Below are 13,669 nucleotides of genomic sequence, written 5' to 3'. Positions count from 1 at the left end.
TGAGGTATTTGAGAGAATAAGTTCTGCTCCTCCAGCATATAGAACAAGTGGATAAGCATGACAACGTCATGCTCAAGGATGTTTCCAATCACAGTTGAAAGAGATGAAGTTGAATGAGACAGTAAAGCAACTTAGGTACACCCTGGTCTATCTAGGGGTGTAGCTACTCAATGAGTAGAGCTCCTACACAGCTCCTGGAAGGCCTGTAGTTGGAGAGCAGCTGTAGCTGCTGACCATGAAATCGGCTGACATGAAAACTACTGTGGTGAGAAAATGGACATGTGGAGCCATAATTGCTGTGTTAAATGCTTCTACTAGTCTCCACGTTTTGCCAGATTTGAGATTCTGACATTCTGAAAAATGGAAGTGGTTATTATTATTTTTGAAAAAAGAATCACATGAGGAACATAACATGATTCAGTCCCTTGGAGAGAATCAATCACTTGAAGGAAGCAGATGTTCACCGCTGGTAAACAGAGCCAGGAAAAGATATTTCAAATAATTAGGTGCCTGAATAAAAATTCTAGGCACCTAGAGGACCAGGTGCCTGAGATTTTTTTCCAGCTGAACTTCCGTATTTGTATATTTGAACTTAAAATAAAAAGTAGGAACTAGGTGCAGCAGTAGAAAGTTTACCTTAAATTAAATCTATTTTTAAAAGCTTCCCCTTATCAGTCTCCCTCTGCAATAATCTTTATTAGAGAATGTAACACGTGCTCTCTCTTTTTCTGTTACCTTCTTTAGTGCTGGATCAAAACTCCTCATTTACATGCTTGCTGTCTGGGTAAGGGAGGCAGAATTAAAAGTAATAAATGGCCTATTGTTAGCTGAAACAGAGAGAGTCTCTGTGCACCTTTTAACACTTCCCTCTTCGGATAAGCTGCTCCCAGCTGACGCTCAGCTTTCTGACACAGCTAATGTTCACTGAGATTTGAGATGTCTGGTTGGAGGGCAAGTGAAATGCAGCATATTTTCTCCCAAGAAGAAGTTGTTCAGTGTAACCAATGCACTAATGCAGACTGAAACTTCTTTACATGATTCAAAATTCATCGGGCTGGAGCAGGAAGATGAATAACATAACATAACACAGCTACCCATTCCTTTCCATCACGGAGTACAAGGGGAGAACTTAAGATGATGCTGTTTCGTGGGGGAAGCCTTGGTTTTCGCACAGCATTATCAGCCCTGCTCTTAAAATATACAAAGAGGAGCAAGATGTCATGGACTGGCTAGATGCAGAGGAGTGGTGGAAGGTACCAGCTGGAGAACCCCCAAGGGAAGAAGACTCAGAGCCAGAGAGAGAAGATGGAGCAGACTGGGAAGAGGTTTCAGAAGCTGAAGAGGTAACAGGGTTTAGTGAGTGGGAAGTGTCTGTGGCAGAGAGCAGCCCAGTGGCAGAAGCAGAGGCAGGAGAGGAGGGGAACCAAGAGGCAGAGCTGAGTCAGGCAGGTGAGGAAGCCAAGTGGTCTCCCTCTCATGCTGCAACCAGCTCCCCTCGCCCCTGGTCTCCCAGAACCAGAAGAGGTATGAAAAGGGTGGAGCACAGACAGGAACAGAGACAGTGCCTCAGCTTGCTTGGGAAGGACCCTGGGGAGGAGATTTAAGGAGCTGTGGTAAGGTGGGGAACTTCAGTCCTCTCAACTGCCTCAGAGAAGTGAGTTCTACTGGCAAGAGTTGCTGTGCTCTCTAGGCATGGCCTCTGGAGCTGTCTTGTTTCTCTGAATAATGAGTTAACCTCACTGAAGCCGTGTGAGTTATTGCTGACCTGCTCCCGGCACCCACAGCTGTCACAACTAATGCCAGTGGTGAAGAATGCCAGTGGCCTAGCATGGTCTTCTCTCGTCTTGAGTGTGCCTAGACTGGAAGCTTACGCTTAGTGCCATTTCCCAGTACTCTGGGCTCAGAACTTTTCATTTGCAAGACAATTATAGCCCATTGAGACTAATTTCCTCTTTCTTGCAGCTGTGTGCTCTCACCATCCCACCTAATGAGGATAATTATAAATTAGCATACTTTGCCTTCTCTGTGGGGAATACATGTGCCTGGAATACTTTCTTCTGGAGGAATAAGAAAATGAAGAGTGTAGAGTTGATTTTTTAAAAAATAAAGCAAGGTTTAAAAGAGGGAGGATGAGTCAGCCAACCAGCTGCTAAGGATGACTGCAAATATTAGCCCATTTATCAGTGCCTGTATCTAGGGGCCACCCTACAAGAAAGGAAGTACCTTTCATTACGCAGGTGACTAAGGAAACTCTGTGGAAGCATGAAGTCACATTTTCCCAAAATGACTCAGTGTTCAGCAAAATAACTCTGTGAAGTGAGAAAAACCATGATCGTAGAATTATTTAATTGATTCACACTCCTTTTCTCCACCATCCACCTCTTTTTTATGTCTGAAAGCAGAGAAACACAGTGGAAAATAATACACAGCTATGACTGCTCTGCTCCAACAAACTGTTCTTGCTCCCTGGAATTTGCCCGCGACGACAGGCTCCATGCAGCTTGTGTATTAATTAGCTGCAAGTAATAGGATCAGACCTGGTATCAAACAGAGAGAGCAGACTTTCCACTTCGGGAGAAGCCAAATTTGCCCCACATTTAAACAGGGGGTGACCTGGCTTAGCCTCTGGATAGAGAGGGATGATCTCCTGCCTATCAAAAGCACTTCTCTATACTGAACATGAATGCTGTCCTTTCTCAGCCACTCACAGTATGGCAGACAGCACTACTGGGAGGGGGGGTGTAGATTATGTTATGTTGTCTAGAGTGCCGCTGCAGCAGCAAGGACTGCACAGTGCCGTTCACTCTAGCCCAACCTCACCCGAACACAGCTGGGGAGGCAGTGAACTAGAGGCAAAGTGTAACTGTGCATAGCGGTCCAGATGCAGCCTTTCAAAATAGGCATAATTTTGGCAAGGAGGGCACAAAATAGAGGAACGTAGAAAGCTGCATTAGCAGATTTTTGGTTCAGCATTGTCTGCACTGATGTGCAGTAGCTCTCTGGATTTCAGGCAGGGGTCTCACCCAGCCCTAGCCGGGAATTGAACCTGGAACCTTCTGTTACGATATAGAAGCAATGCGGCCGTGAGCTGGAAGCTTGAAAGCAAAACATAATGGGAATGTTGGGACTGTTCCGTGGGAAACAGAGGGACAGTCTATTCACAGTGCGAAGCACCGGAATTAGCCCAGAGTGTAATATGAGCTGTACAGGAAGTACAGGAGGAGTTTGTCTCTCGGCTGTTGGAGTTTGAAGAGAGCAGTTGTGTTTTCTGTAACGCTGCAAAGACAGAAATAAAGGCATGTAAATATGTTTCTGTCTATCTCTTTCCCCTGCCCGGGGGGGGGGCAGGAAAGAGGGTGTGTGTTCTTCTCACGCAGAGGAGGAACGCCTATCGCGACCTAGCCTGTATCCTGCCAGGGAATGCAGACAGGGAGGTCAACCGGAGATCAAGCCGGGTGCCTGGAGAGTGGCCAGTTTCTCCTGATAAAGGCTTGATTCCCAACACCTTCTGCATACAAGGCAGAAGGTTCTACCACTGAGCTGCAGACAGACCAGGAAGCATAAGCATCTGGGGAAGGCTCCCACCACCTTTTCCCTCCCTATAGGAATGAGCATGATGTGAGCCTCCAGGCTACAGCCCTTCCTGCAGACAGAGAGACCAGGAAGCATCAACATCTGGGTCAGGATTTCCCCACATTTCCTCCTCTGTAGGAATGACTATGACGTGATCCACTCACTCCCCAGACACTGCAGCTGGGGCATTCACGAAAATAAATATAAAGGTTGGAAAGCCCTACATTAAAGAATTCACTATTCATTAGAAGAATTTTGAGAAAGCCACAAAAAAGTAAAAACAACCAAGACAGCAGACATCTAATTAACAGAGCAACTGGCTGGGCTATTTATATCATTGTTGGCTGCATATGATCAATTACCTGCAGTGGGGCTACAGGCAAGGAATAAGATGAAGGGCATGGTTTGCCTGTCTAGGCACAAAGGAAACTGCTGCTCCAGCCTGAGGGGACTGTCAAAGTTGCCTTGGGCATGGAGCATGTGCTGTGGTGTGTGAAACTAGTGCAGGCTGAGTTCCAATATGGACACTTCTCTTTGCAGAAAGAAAGAGAAACCTAGACAGCCTCTTCCAAGTTCTCAATTATCATTGTCCTGCCCTGCCCAAATATGTGGCCCTGGTCTCATATGTCCTTAGCTGCTGCCCATCCTTACCTAGTATTCTTTTGGCGACAAAAGCATACCCATGCAAAAGCATTGCTAAGCAAACCAGTACAGCTCTGTCCCTAAAAAACTATCTTTCATGATGACAGCCAAGGCAGCAAACTACAGGGTGAGTCTTGGCCCCGTGGAAGATGTGTACTCTGTACCCACAGGGCCTCTTTTAAAGGACTCACCCTGTACATACCCAATGAGAGTGTGTGTATCAACAGCTAAAGTGGTTTCAAATGCTCAGAATGCTCCTTTCGCTTAAACCAGGAGGGATAACTTTACAAACCATTATCACAATAGGGATGCAACGAAATGGAAGTTATGCTGGGTTATGATCCCATGCACAGCTACCTGGGAGTAAACCACATTACACATGGTGGAATACAGTAAGCAACTATTGCAGTTTCACCACATGAAAATGCTCGCTGCTTCAAAATGTTTGTGGGGTTTTTTTTAGGATATCCATATACAGTGGTGCCTCGCAAGACGAAAAGAATTCGTTCCGCAAGTCTTTTCGTCTTGCGATGTTTTTCGTCTTGCGAAGCACAGTCCGTCACAACTGCGCCTCTTCAAGCGGCTTTTAAAAAAAAATGCAAGACGTTTTCGTCTTGCGAAGCAAGCCCATAGGGAAATTCGTCTAGCAAAGCAACGCAAAAACGGAAAACCCTTTCGTCTAGCGAGTTTTTCGTCTTGTGAGGCATTCGTCTTGCGGGGCACCACTGTAGCAAAGTTATACGACAACTTTAGACAAACAGTATTTTTGTATGGCACTCAATGAACATGAAAGCAGAAAGCATGGCGTCATCACGAAGCCATAAGAAGTTTCACATTATCAGCCCTTGAAGCCACCACAGGTTGTGTTGATAGCACTGTCTCTAGCAGCAGCACCCTATCCCCAAATTCAACAAAGAACCAATGGTAGACTGGGCACTGTTCTCTGGCTTGCCATCCATGCTGATACCAAACTGAAGGATGCTCAGAATGCTTGCTTGCCTGGAGACAGAACTCACTCTGCATGGGGAAACTGAGGAAGTAGGTGTCAAAAAGGCAGAGGGAGGGGAGGAGTGGTGACCCCCCCACCCCCAACTGGCGTTCAGCCCTGAATATTTATTCATCACATCCTGTGACTAAAGGAAGCAAAATTGTGCAAAATAAGCAAATGTGTGCACAAAATAAGCAAATTAATGTATTATTGCAGGATTCAGTTTCTCTTGACATAGAACTAGGCTGCCTAGGTACAAAATTTGGATTTTCCAACACATGCACTCCAAACTGCTGCAATCAGGGGTTCAGAGCAGCATCAGAAAATGCTCATGTGAACTGACCAAAAAGGGAGATCTAACACATTATGTCAGGAACACCCGCTTATGAATCATTACCAGTAGAATCCTATGCACATCTGGTTAAAGTAGGCTGCGGAGTCCAGCCTAAGGCTACAAACATATGCACACCTACCTGGAAGAAAGCCCCACTGTGATTAGTGGGACTTATTCCTAAGCAAACATGCATACAATTGGGCTGCATCAGAAAACTGGTGAGAAAACATCAAACTAGACGTATGGTCATAAAAGGAAAAATGTACTGTTGGCTGCATAGCAATTCTTTGCTTATGTGATATTTAGTTGTAATCTGTTTGCTTTATAGTCTCATACCACTGCACATATATTTCTAGCTTTTATTCTTTTATACTGAACTGTGTAGGAATTTTCTAAGGTACTGCAAATGTATTAGACGCCCAGTCAATGGTGGGAGGGGTGAAATATGCAGCATGGCCTAACTTGCCTTTCTGATACAGGAATTTTCAAATGTGTAGATAAAGGGTATTCTGGGGCTATTACAAAAACCCTTAACTCTGCCTTTAGAAAGCCATTTCCCTGTTGCTATTCCTAGGGGCATGGGGCATTTGGCAGAGTGGTCTTTCTCATCCGAAAAGCACTACATGTCCCAAAACAGTCTGTTACTTTCTTCTCTTAACTTTCTGACAGAACCACCTACTGTTCATGCTAATGGTGTTCATGTTCAGTGGTGGTCAGATGTGCATGCTTGCAGACACCCGAGACGTCATAAAGACTAGAAAGATGTTCACCAAGCGATGGGTATGTTTGAAATCTGTAGCCTATCTCAACTTCCCACTTCCAGTTTTTCAAACATGCAAACAGAGAGAGGTGGCTGGTCCAAGGGTTGGAAATTCCACAAGGGTCCTTAACTAGGCACTGAGAGAAGGTTCTTCTTACTGCTGTTCCTGGGTGAATGCAGCATCTGTTAGGTTTTGGCTCTGGTGAAAGGTCTGCAATTTCCCAAAGCCAGTCTATTACCTTTTCACCCTACTCATCTTTCAGTCAGGATCTAACTCAGCCCACAGCAGTGAAGCAGTTCATGCCTGGAACCTTGCTTTCATTCTTGTGTGTATTATTCGTATTTTTTATATGTTTAGAGAAAGCTGTAATTACACAATTTAAAGCCCTTTCGTCCATTTTTCTCTGCCAAGAAGCCAATGCAGCTTTTGTTTGTTTTTCCTTTGTGCGTCTGCAATCATTCTGCAAGCCCAATGGAGTACAGCAACGAAGAGGATGCAAGCAGACTGACAGTGCAATCCTATGTGCGTTCACTCAGAAGAAACTTCCAGAGTTTTCAATGGGGTTCAGTTCCAAGGAAGAGCGCACAGGACTGCGGCCTCAATCCAAACTCAACATAACTGACTTTTAAGTAGATGTGCACAGGATTTTACTGTTAATGTTTCAAGCCCATTTCAACTGAAATCTCTGGTGGACTTGGCAGGGTGGCATTAAGGATCAACTAGACCACACAGAGGCACAGAAAGAAAATATAATTAAAAAGCAAAAAAGAAGAGAGAGATTAGTGTTTCCTTGCCTAAGTTAAGCTCTTCTTTCCTGCAACAGCTGTCTGAAGGAAAAGTCATCATAACCCTGAAGGGACAGTAAAGGAGAGGCTTAATGCCAAAGCTTCTTAAAATGAAAACGAACTACTGCTTGCCTCAAAACGATCCTTGCAAATAAAATTTTGAAAAAAACCCACATGCATAAATAATGTGGACATTCTATGCCTCCCTCTTCAACCCACTTCTACCAGAATGAGTCTGGAAAGATGTTCCCTTTCACAAAAACCAAAACAAAAACGCCATGGGTAAGAAATCTATTCATATGTGGACTCCTGGTGAGTCATCTGTGTACTTGGACTTGGGATAATATCCACAAGTGATGAGTAGGGAGACAGAAAGAGGCAGCAAGTAGATTTGAGTCCTGATTGTGCAATGGCTGCCTGGAACCAAGAGTACGTTACCCTAGATCAGCTGGGATGCAGGCAGCGTCACTCAGTAGGGCTGATATCCTACCCCAATGGAATGCTGTGTATTGCAATATATATAATGCAACATCCTTTCCTTGAAAAAGCAGTGACCTCACATTCTATTCTTGTGCCACCACTTTCCCACAAAGAACCCTTGTAAGCGTAGTACTCCAAGACTGGCGCTAATCAGAAAGAGGGAGAGATGAAACAGTAATCTCTTCACCCGTGCTACAAATTCAGAAATTGAAAGAATTGGGAAGAAAAAGCCACACAGATATCCTACAACTGTAAAATCGATAACTCTGCTCTGACATTTTCTTTTCGCTATCTCTCTGAAGTTCAAGGAAGGTCATCTTCAGGGTCGTGCTTGTTTATTTTCCTCAGAGACCATCTCTTTAACTTCCTTGTCAGAATCCACTGGAGGTGGAAGACTCCTTTCTTATATTTCTCTCACAACCCACTGGAGAACACCACCACATCATTACACACCTCTGCTCAGAATGGCGCATCTGACAAAAAACATTGTACCTAATGTTGGGGGGGGGCATTTCCCCCCTACAAAAACTCTCACAAGAGCAATTCTACATGCATGGAGTAGTCCATGCTCAATGAGGGTTTTCCCCATGAAACTAACCCTCATCTTGCCACTTGCAAATGGTGCAGTGTGTTTTTTCTTAATCATTCTGACCCAACTTTAAACTCTGCTTTTTGCCAGCTTTACTCCTCTGTTCACACTAATACCTAGCTAGCAATGATTTTCTCTTCTCCTTCCCACCACCACGTGTTTTGGTTTTACAATCCCCTGCCACATCCCCCCCCCCAAAAAAAAAACCCCACTGTAACATTCATCCAATTAAATTTCATTCAGAACCTTCTTTAAAAAAACACAGATACTTTAAAAAAAGAACTTGAAATACAGCTTGGCAGGAGGGGAGAATGACTCTGTGACTTGCCACAAGGACTAACCGGTCAGCGTTACACAGAGCAGACCGAAGAGGCAGGAGAGTGTGGCTTTGGGCCTATCACAAAGGCCAGCCAATCAGCGCTCTGCATAATTGGGCTTCTCCTGGAAAAAGAAATGGTTGCTTCCAGCTTGATTCTCTGAGGAAGGTTATCTGTTTAGCAGAGAGAGAGAGAGAGAGAGAGAACGAACACTAAGTGCATTTTCCCTGTGGGCTCATCACTCACACTATGTATACCTAAATGGCACCCTTAGAGATTACACAGCAGACCTCAGGCTGGAGGTGGTGTTAAGTGAAAAACATGATGTCTTACATGCCATGGTCTGCAGACCACCAGGAATGGCTGGGAAACTTATTGCTAAGCCCAAGAGCAGGAGGCTTTGGCCTTAGAATTCCTGCCGTTAAAGACAACAGAGGTGCATCTGGCTGCTGCTCCTCTGCTTCCTCCTACAGCAAAATACAATGTTGGCTTGCTCTGTTCACACTCTTCCCTGCTGTGCCTTTAGGGCATGTTCAAAACCACAAACCTACATCTGCGTCTCAACAAACTGTTTTTCCAGGTTGGGATATTCTGGTTTCAAACACTGTGTTGCTTTTTTTTGGGGGGGGGGGAGATTATTTTTATAAAACAAATTCCTTCTCTCCCTATACTGTAAAATATGTGCCCACAGATTGCTACTTGGCTGTTATGGGAAAGGGGTGGGGGAGTGAAACATGCCCCTTTTGACTTGATTTTTTCCCACCCTCCCTTACAGCCGAGAGCCCAGAGAAGCCACTGAATGGGACGCCTGTTCCTTCAAGCTAATTTGGAATCTGTGTTTGCTTCTGTTTTACCACCTTAAAGCAGCTAGTGTGCTCAGTTTCCCCACCACCACCCCAAGGCAGCTCTTGGGAGGCAAAGAAGTGCTAAGAAAGAATTCCTTCATGTAAATCAATCCATTGTCATATTCCTGGTGAACGCTGAATATCCCAGCATCTGGGGTGAACATTTCCAGGAAACCTTGCTCCATTTCCAGTCCAAGCATCAAGTTGGGTTTGTAAAAGATACCAGGAAAAATAATTGTTTTTTCAACATCCACTTTGGGAACCATAAATCTCCCCAATTAGTAGGTGGGAAAGGCACTGAGCACTAATACCATGAGGGAGCAAGGGCTTACCCAATCGTTTCCCTGCCCACCCCCAGGACTCTAAGGTAGGATGAAACACTGCAGTTTACATATACACAACACCCTATTCACCGGTTTGAATGAGGGATTTATGTGGATAATGCTTCTGAATACTAACAGGAATTACCCACAGAAGTCCTCACATGCTCTCTCTGAAGAATATACCCATGTGTCTGTCTCTCCGTCCCAGAATTTGGCTGCAGCGATCAACTGTGTCAACAGAAGTCATAGCTTCCAATCACAGCGGCTGAGATCCAAGCTGGAAGAGAAATACCATGGATGAAATTTACGTGAACCTGCCTCTGCCAGCCCTGAAGCAGAAGCCTCACAGGAACATTCAGATCCAGAATGATGCCCAGGCTCATTTTTTTCACCACTGAGTGATTTTGTGGAGGATGGAAGGAGAACTTTCCACACCTAAAGATGGAAGGTTGGCCTGAAGGATGAGGTAATTGTAATTGCTGGATAATTCTGAGCAAGTCCCCTTTTCCAGGGTCTGGCACATTCTGGACAGTAGCTAATTGTCTAGGTGATAACATCATGTCCCTTTCCAAAAACAAAAACACAAAGTCACCTTTGAATTTCACTTGCTGGTTAATATATACATGGAACAGCCATCCAAATTATTTTCTTTCTTTCTTTACCGGAGAATACTTGTTATTACTAGTATCATTTATAAATGGTAGAACGTTTCACTGTTGTCTTCACAATAATCCTGGTAATCAGGAGAAGCTCAGACACAAGGCTTTCTTCAAATCTTTCCAATGTAGGATACTCTTACATCAAAATCCAGTAACCTATGCAATGCATCATGGCGGCTCTTTTAAATATTTCTATGTACACCGCTGCTATCCCTCAAAAATAAATAAATCACAAATTAAAACCACATAGTCAAGAAAAGGCTGGTGTAGCCTGTTGTTGAGGCCACAGCCTGCCAGCTAAGGAATGAATCAATAAACAGGCTGTTAAACAGATGAGAACATGGGGTTTAAAAAAAAAAAAATTGAAAGAGAAGCAGAGGAGATGTGTAGGACCGGATATCAGTGTAAAATCAGAACGGCATTTGTCATGACTCTAAAGGCAGGATATAGTTACAAATTCTCTCAGTCTTCCTCCCTCAGGACAGAAGCCGATCACTAATGGCATGTCCTCCTGGAGGCTTCTGGGTAGTGTGAGAAGCAGCACCTCCAAAATAAGAAGTGTGATTTTGCACACTCACAATACTCCTCCTTGTGTGCAGATTGCCTTGCAACTAGTTCATAACACTCTGAATCCAAAGAGTGGAAAGGCAGGCATTTGTGTGGACTGAGCAAAAAGTATTATAAGTTTTGTAGCAATCAGGTATGCCTTTAAAAACTGACGTCCGCATTGAGATCAGGGTGAAAATATATGAACTGAGACCACAGTGCGAATGTAGGTGTATGATTGAAGCACTTTTCTTTGAAGCGTTAATATCATAATTGGAAGAAAATTAGTACATGAGCTGGCAACGTGAATTACAGTCTTTCTCTAATGTGACAAGAAAAGAGTCCATAACTCGCTTAATCTACAAATCTACATATGTTCCTTTGTGAAGGAGCAGGGTCGGGGAGAGCTGTTAACTGCATGTGCTGCTGCTATCTTCCTTTCATTTCATGTGCTGTGTCCTCTTCCTTCATTTCTTGTGGAAAGCTAGAACCTCTTTAAAGAGGAGCTAACCATCTGGCAATTGATTTGGGCAAATCTTCTCCATAACATCCCTCATCCAAACTTCCCAACTTCTCGCCTTGCCCTCTACTCCTTCAGTGCCACAATTTGCATTTTGAAAATTGGTTAAAGGTAAAGGGACCCCTGACCATTAGGTCCAGTCGTGGCCGACTCTGGGGTTGCGGCGCTCATCTCGCTTTACTGGCCGAGGGAGCCGGCGTACAGCTTCCGGGTCATGTGGCAGCATGACTAAGCCGCTTCTGGCGAACCAGAGCAGCACACAGAAACAGCGTTTACCTTCCCGCTGGAGCGGTACCTATTTATCTACTTGCACTTTGACGTTCTTTTGAACTGCTAGGTTGGTTAGGCGCAGACAAATCCCACCACTGCACCTTGCAAATTTCTAATGCTAATTTCTATCTGGAGGGCAAATATTAAGTCACCACTGAGCTTGATCAATCATAGCTATGTAGCAATTCCATAGGAACATCTCAGAGCATTTCACCCCTTTTTTTTTGCTCTCAAATGATGGCATTAAGTGCAGAGGTGACAAGCTTTCCTTGAGCAAATGCATTGGGCTTTTTTTGTTTTAAGTGGCCCTCAATTCTGGGAAGCGTATTCTCATGCATACAAGAAAGGTATGTGCAAAAATGTGGGCCAAGACTAGTGCCAAGGCAGTGAGGAGGAAACTGGGCTGAAATGACAAGAAATGCAACAAGAGGAGCTAGTACAGGCACACCCTAACCATCCTTTGTTCCCATCAGCTTTCAAAGCGTGAGCCTTCCTTTTCACTCCAATGAATGTCTTCCCTTATTTAGTCAATTAAAGATCATTGTTACAGGAGACCCTCATCTGGCAAAAGCCTATCATATGCTGTAGTCCTCTAGTCCAAACAAAGGCTTTATCGTGCCTTTGCGCCTGTCATTTCCTACCACCAGTATTGCTTCTATTGAAATCTGCTGGCAATTTACATTATGTATGCGGTTTTGGTTTTAATGAAGCGTTTCTTTTTCAGACAAAGCATCTGAAAAGCTTGTCTGTAGAAAACACATATTGTATTCCAAAGTTGGAAAATAAAGAACTTCAACCTTACAGTTTGGAAGGCCCATAGGGACTGCTAACATTGCTACCAAATGTATAATTGCTTACAGAGATGAACTATAGAATTTGCTTGGATTTCCCACCTTCAGTTAAGTCTGACTTATTCCTTATCTCTCAGCAGCATCATATGATAAAACCCATTGAGTGTGAACCATGTCTATTTTATATTTTCCCACACAACGTACACTAACATTTAATGAACTGATAATGATGAAGATGATGAAGATGGGGACAGTAATGGTGTAGCAGCTTTAGGCTGCATACACACCAGACTTTTAAAGTACATTCAAAAACATCCCCCATTAATTCTGAGAACTGTAAGTCTCTTTGGGTTGTCTTGGAGTGACTAACAAATTTACTAAACAACAACAATAATAGCTTGCAACTCACAAACCACAATTCCCAGCACCCTTAACAAGACAGGGGGTGAAAATGTGTTTTGAATGAGCTGGTATGGGTGCAGCCATAGGGTTGGATTAGGGCCTGGGAGAACAGGGTTCAAATCCCCACTCAGTCATGAAGCTCCCTGGGTGACCTTGGGCCAGTCACTGTCTCTCAGCCTGACCAACCGCACAGGGTTGTTATGTGGGTAAAACGGAGAGGGGGAGAACCATGTACTCAAGCTCCCTAGAGAAAAAGTGGGGTGTAAATGTAACAAATACGTTTGGATGTTGTCTTCTATGTCTTTTGCAGAAGAACTTCCGTCTAGTGGCTGTGGCTATGACTATCAGTAAAAGTTGTGTGTGCAGAATTCAGCTTCCTAAACAAATTAACCAGGAAAAAAGTAAGTTTCTGTACTTTGGCACTTACGAAGTTATACTTGAAAACGTGTGGCCAATGCCCAGAGAAACTGCAGAAACCAAAGGATTGCAGAACAAAACTTCCAGTGGTCAGGAATGAGGCTGCTACTCTTCCATGACTAGGCAGAAACACTATAACCTATCCTTCCCACCCACTATAAAGCAAAATGTGCAAAATCACACCGAATAAGAGGAGTTATGCCATTATGGTATATTTGCAAAATGAGTGTGTCACAGGATTAATTTTTTGCTAAGAAATTTGGGTTACATTGATGCAGGATTCTGATTTAAGTGCAGAATTTACACAGACCTGATCTGTTCTACTTGGATTTCTCTGATTATTTTTTTCATCATCTCTTGCGATTTCATCCTTCTGCCAAACATATTGGATTATGTCTTAAATGCAGAAGGTCTGTGGGGTCGGGTA

General features: G+C 43.9%; 2 protein-coding genes across 2 annotated transcripts in view; one reads left to right on the top strand and one right to left on the bottom strand.

Moving 5' to 3' along the window:
• The window catches only part of CHST3 (carbohydrate sulfotransferase 3), a 46,145-nt gene extending 33,834 nt beyond the window's left edge, over positions 1 to 12,311 (bottom strand). Inside the window, exons 1-2 of one of the 2 annotated variants that reach the window (XM_082222106.1) lie at positions 10,690 to 12,311; positions 8,494 to 8,642 (exon numbers count right to left, since the gene is read on the bottom strand). The gene's annotated coding sequence lies outside the window, so the exon portion shown is untranslated. Of the gene's footprint in view, positions 1 to 8,493; positions 8,643 to 8,802; positions 9,084 to 10,689 lie in introns of those variants that run through there. The other variant, XM_082222107.1, reaches the window with a different exon arrangement.
• LOC309532166 (uncharacterized protein) overlaps positions 1 to 13,669 on the top strand; it is a gene marked incomplete at its 5' end in the record, with an annotated part of 91,719 nt that overhangs the window by 55,434 nt on the left and 22,616 nt on the right.

Source organism: Podarcis vaucheri (assembly GCF_965113315.1).
Source record: "Podarcis vaucheri genome assembly, chromosome: 5".
NCBI classification, from domain to species: Eukaryota; Metazoa; Chordata; class Lepidosauria; order Squamata; family Lacertidae; genus Podarcis; species Podarcis vaucheri.
This window is presented reverse-complemented; position numbering and strand designations above follow the sequence as displayed.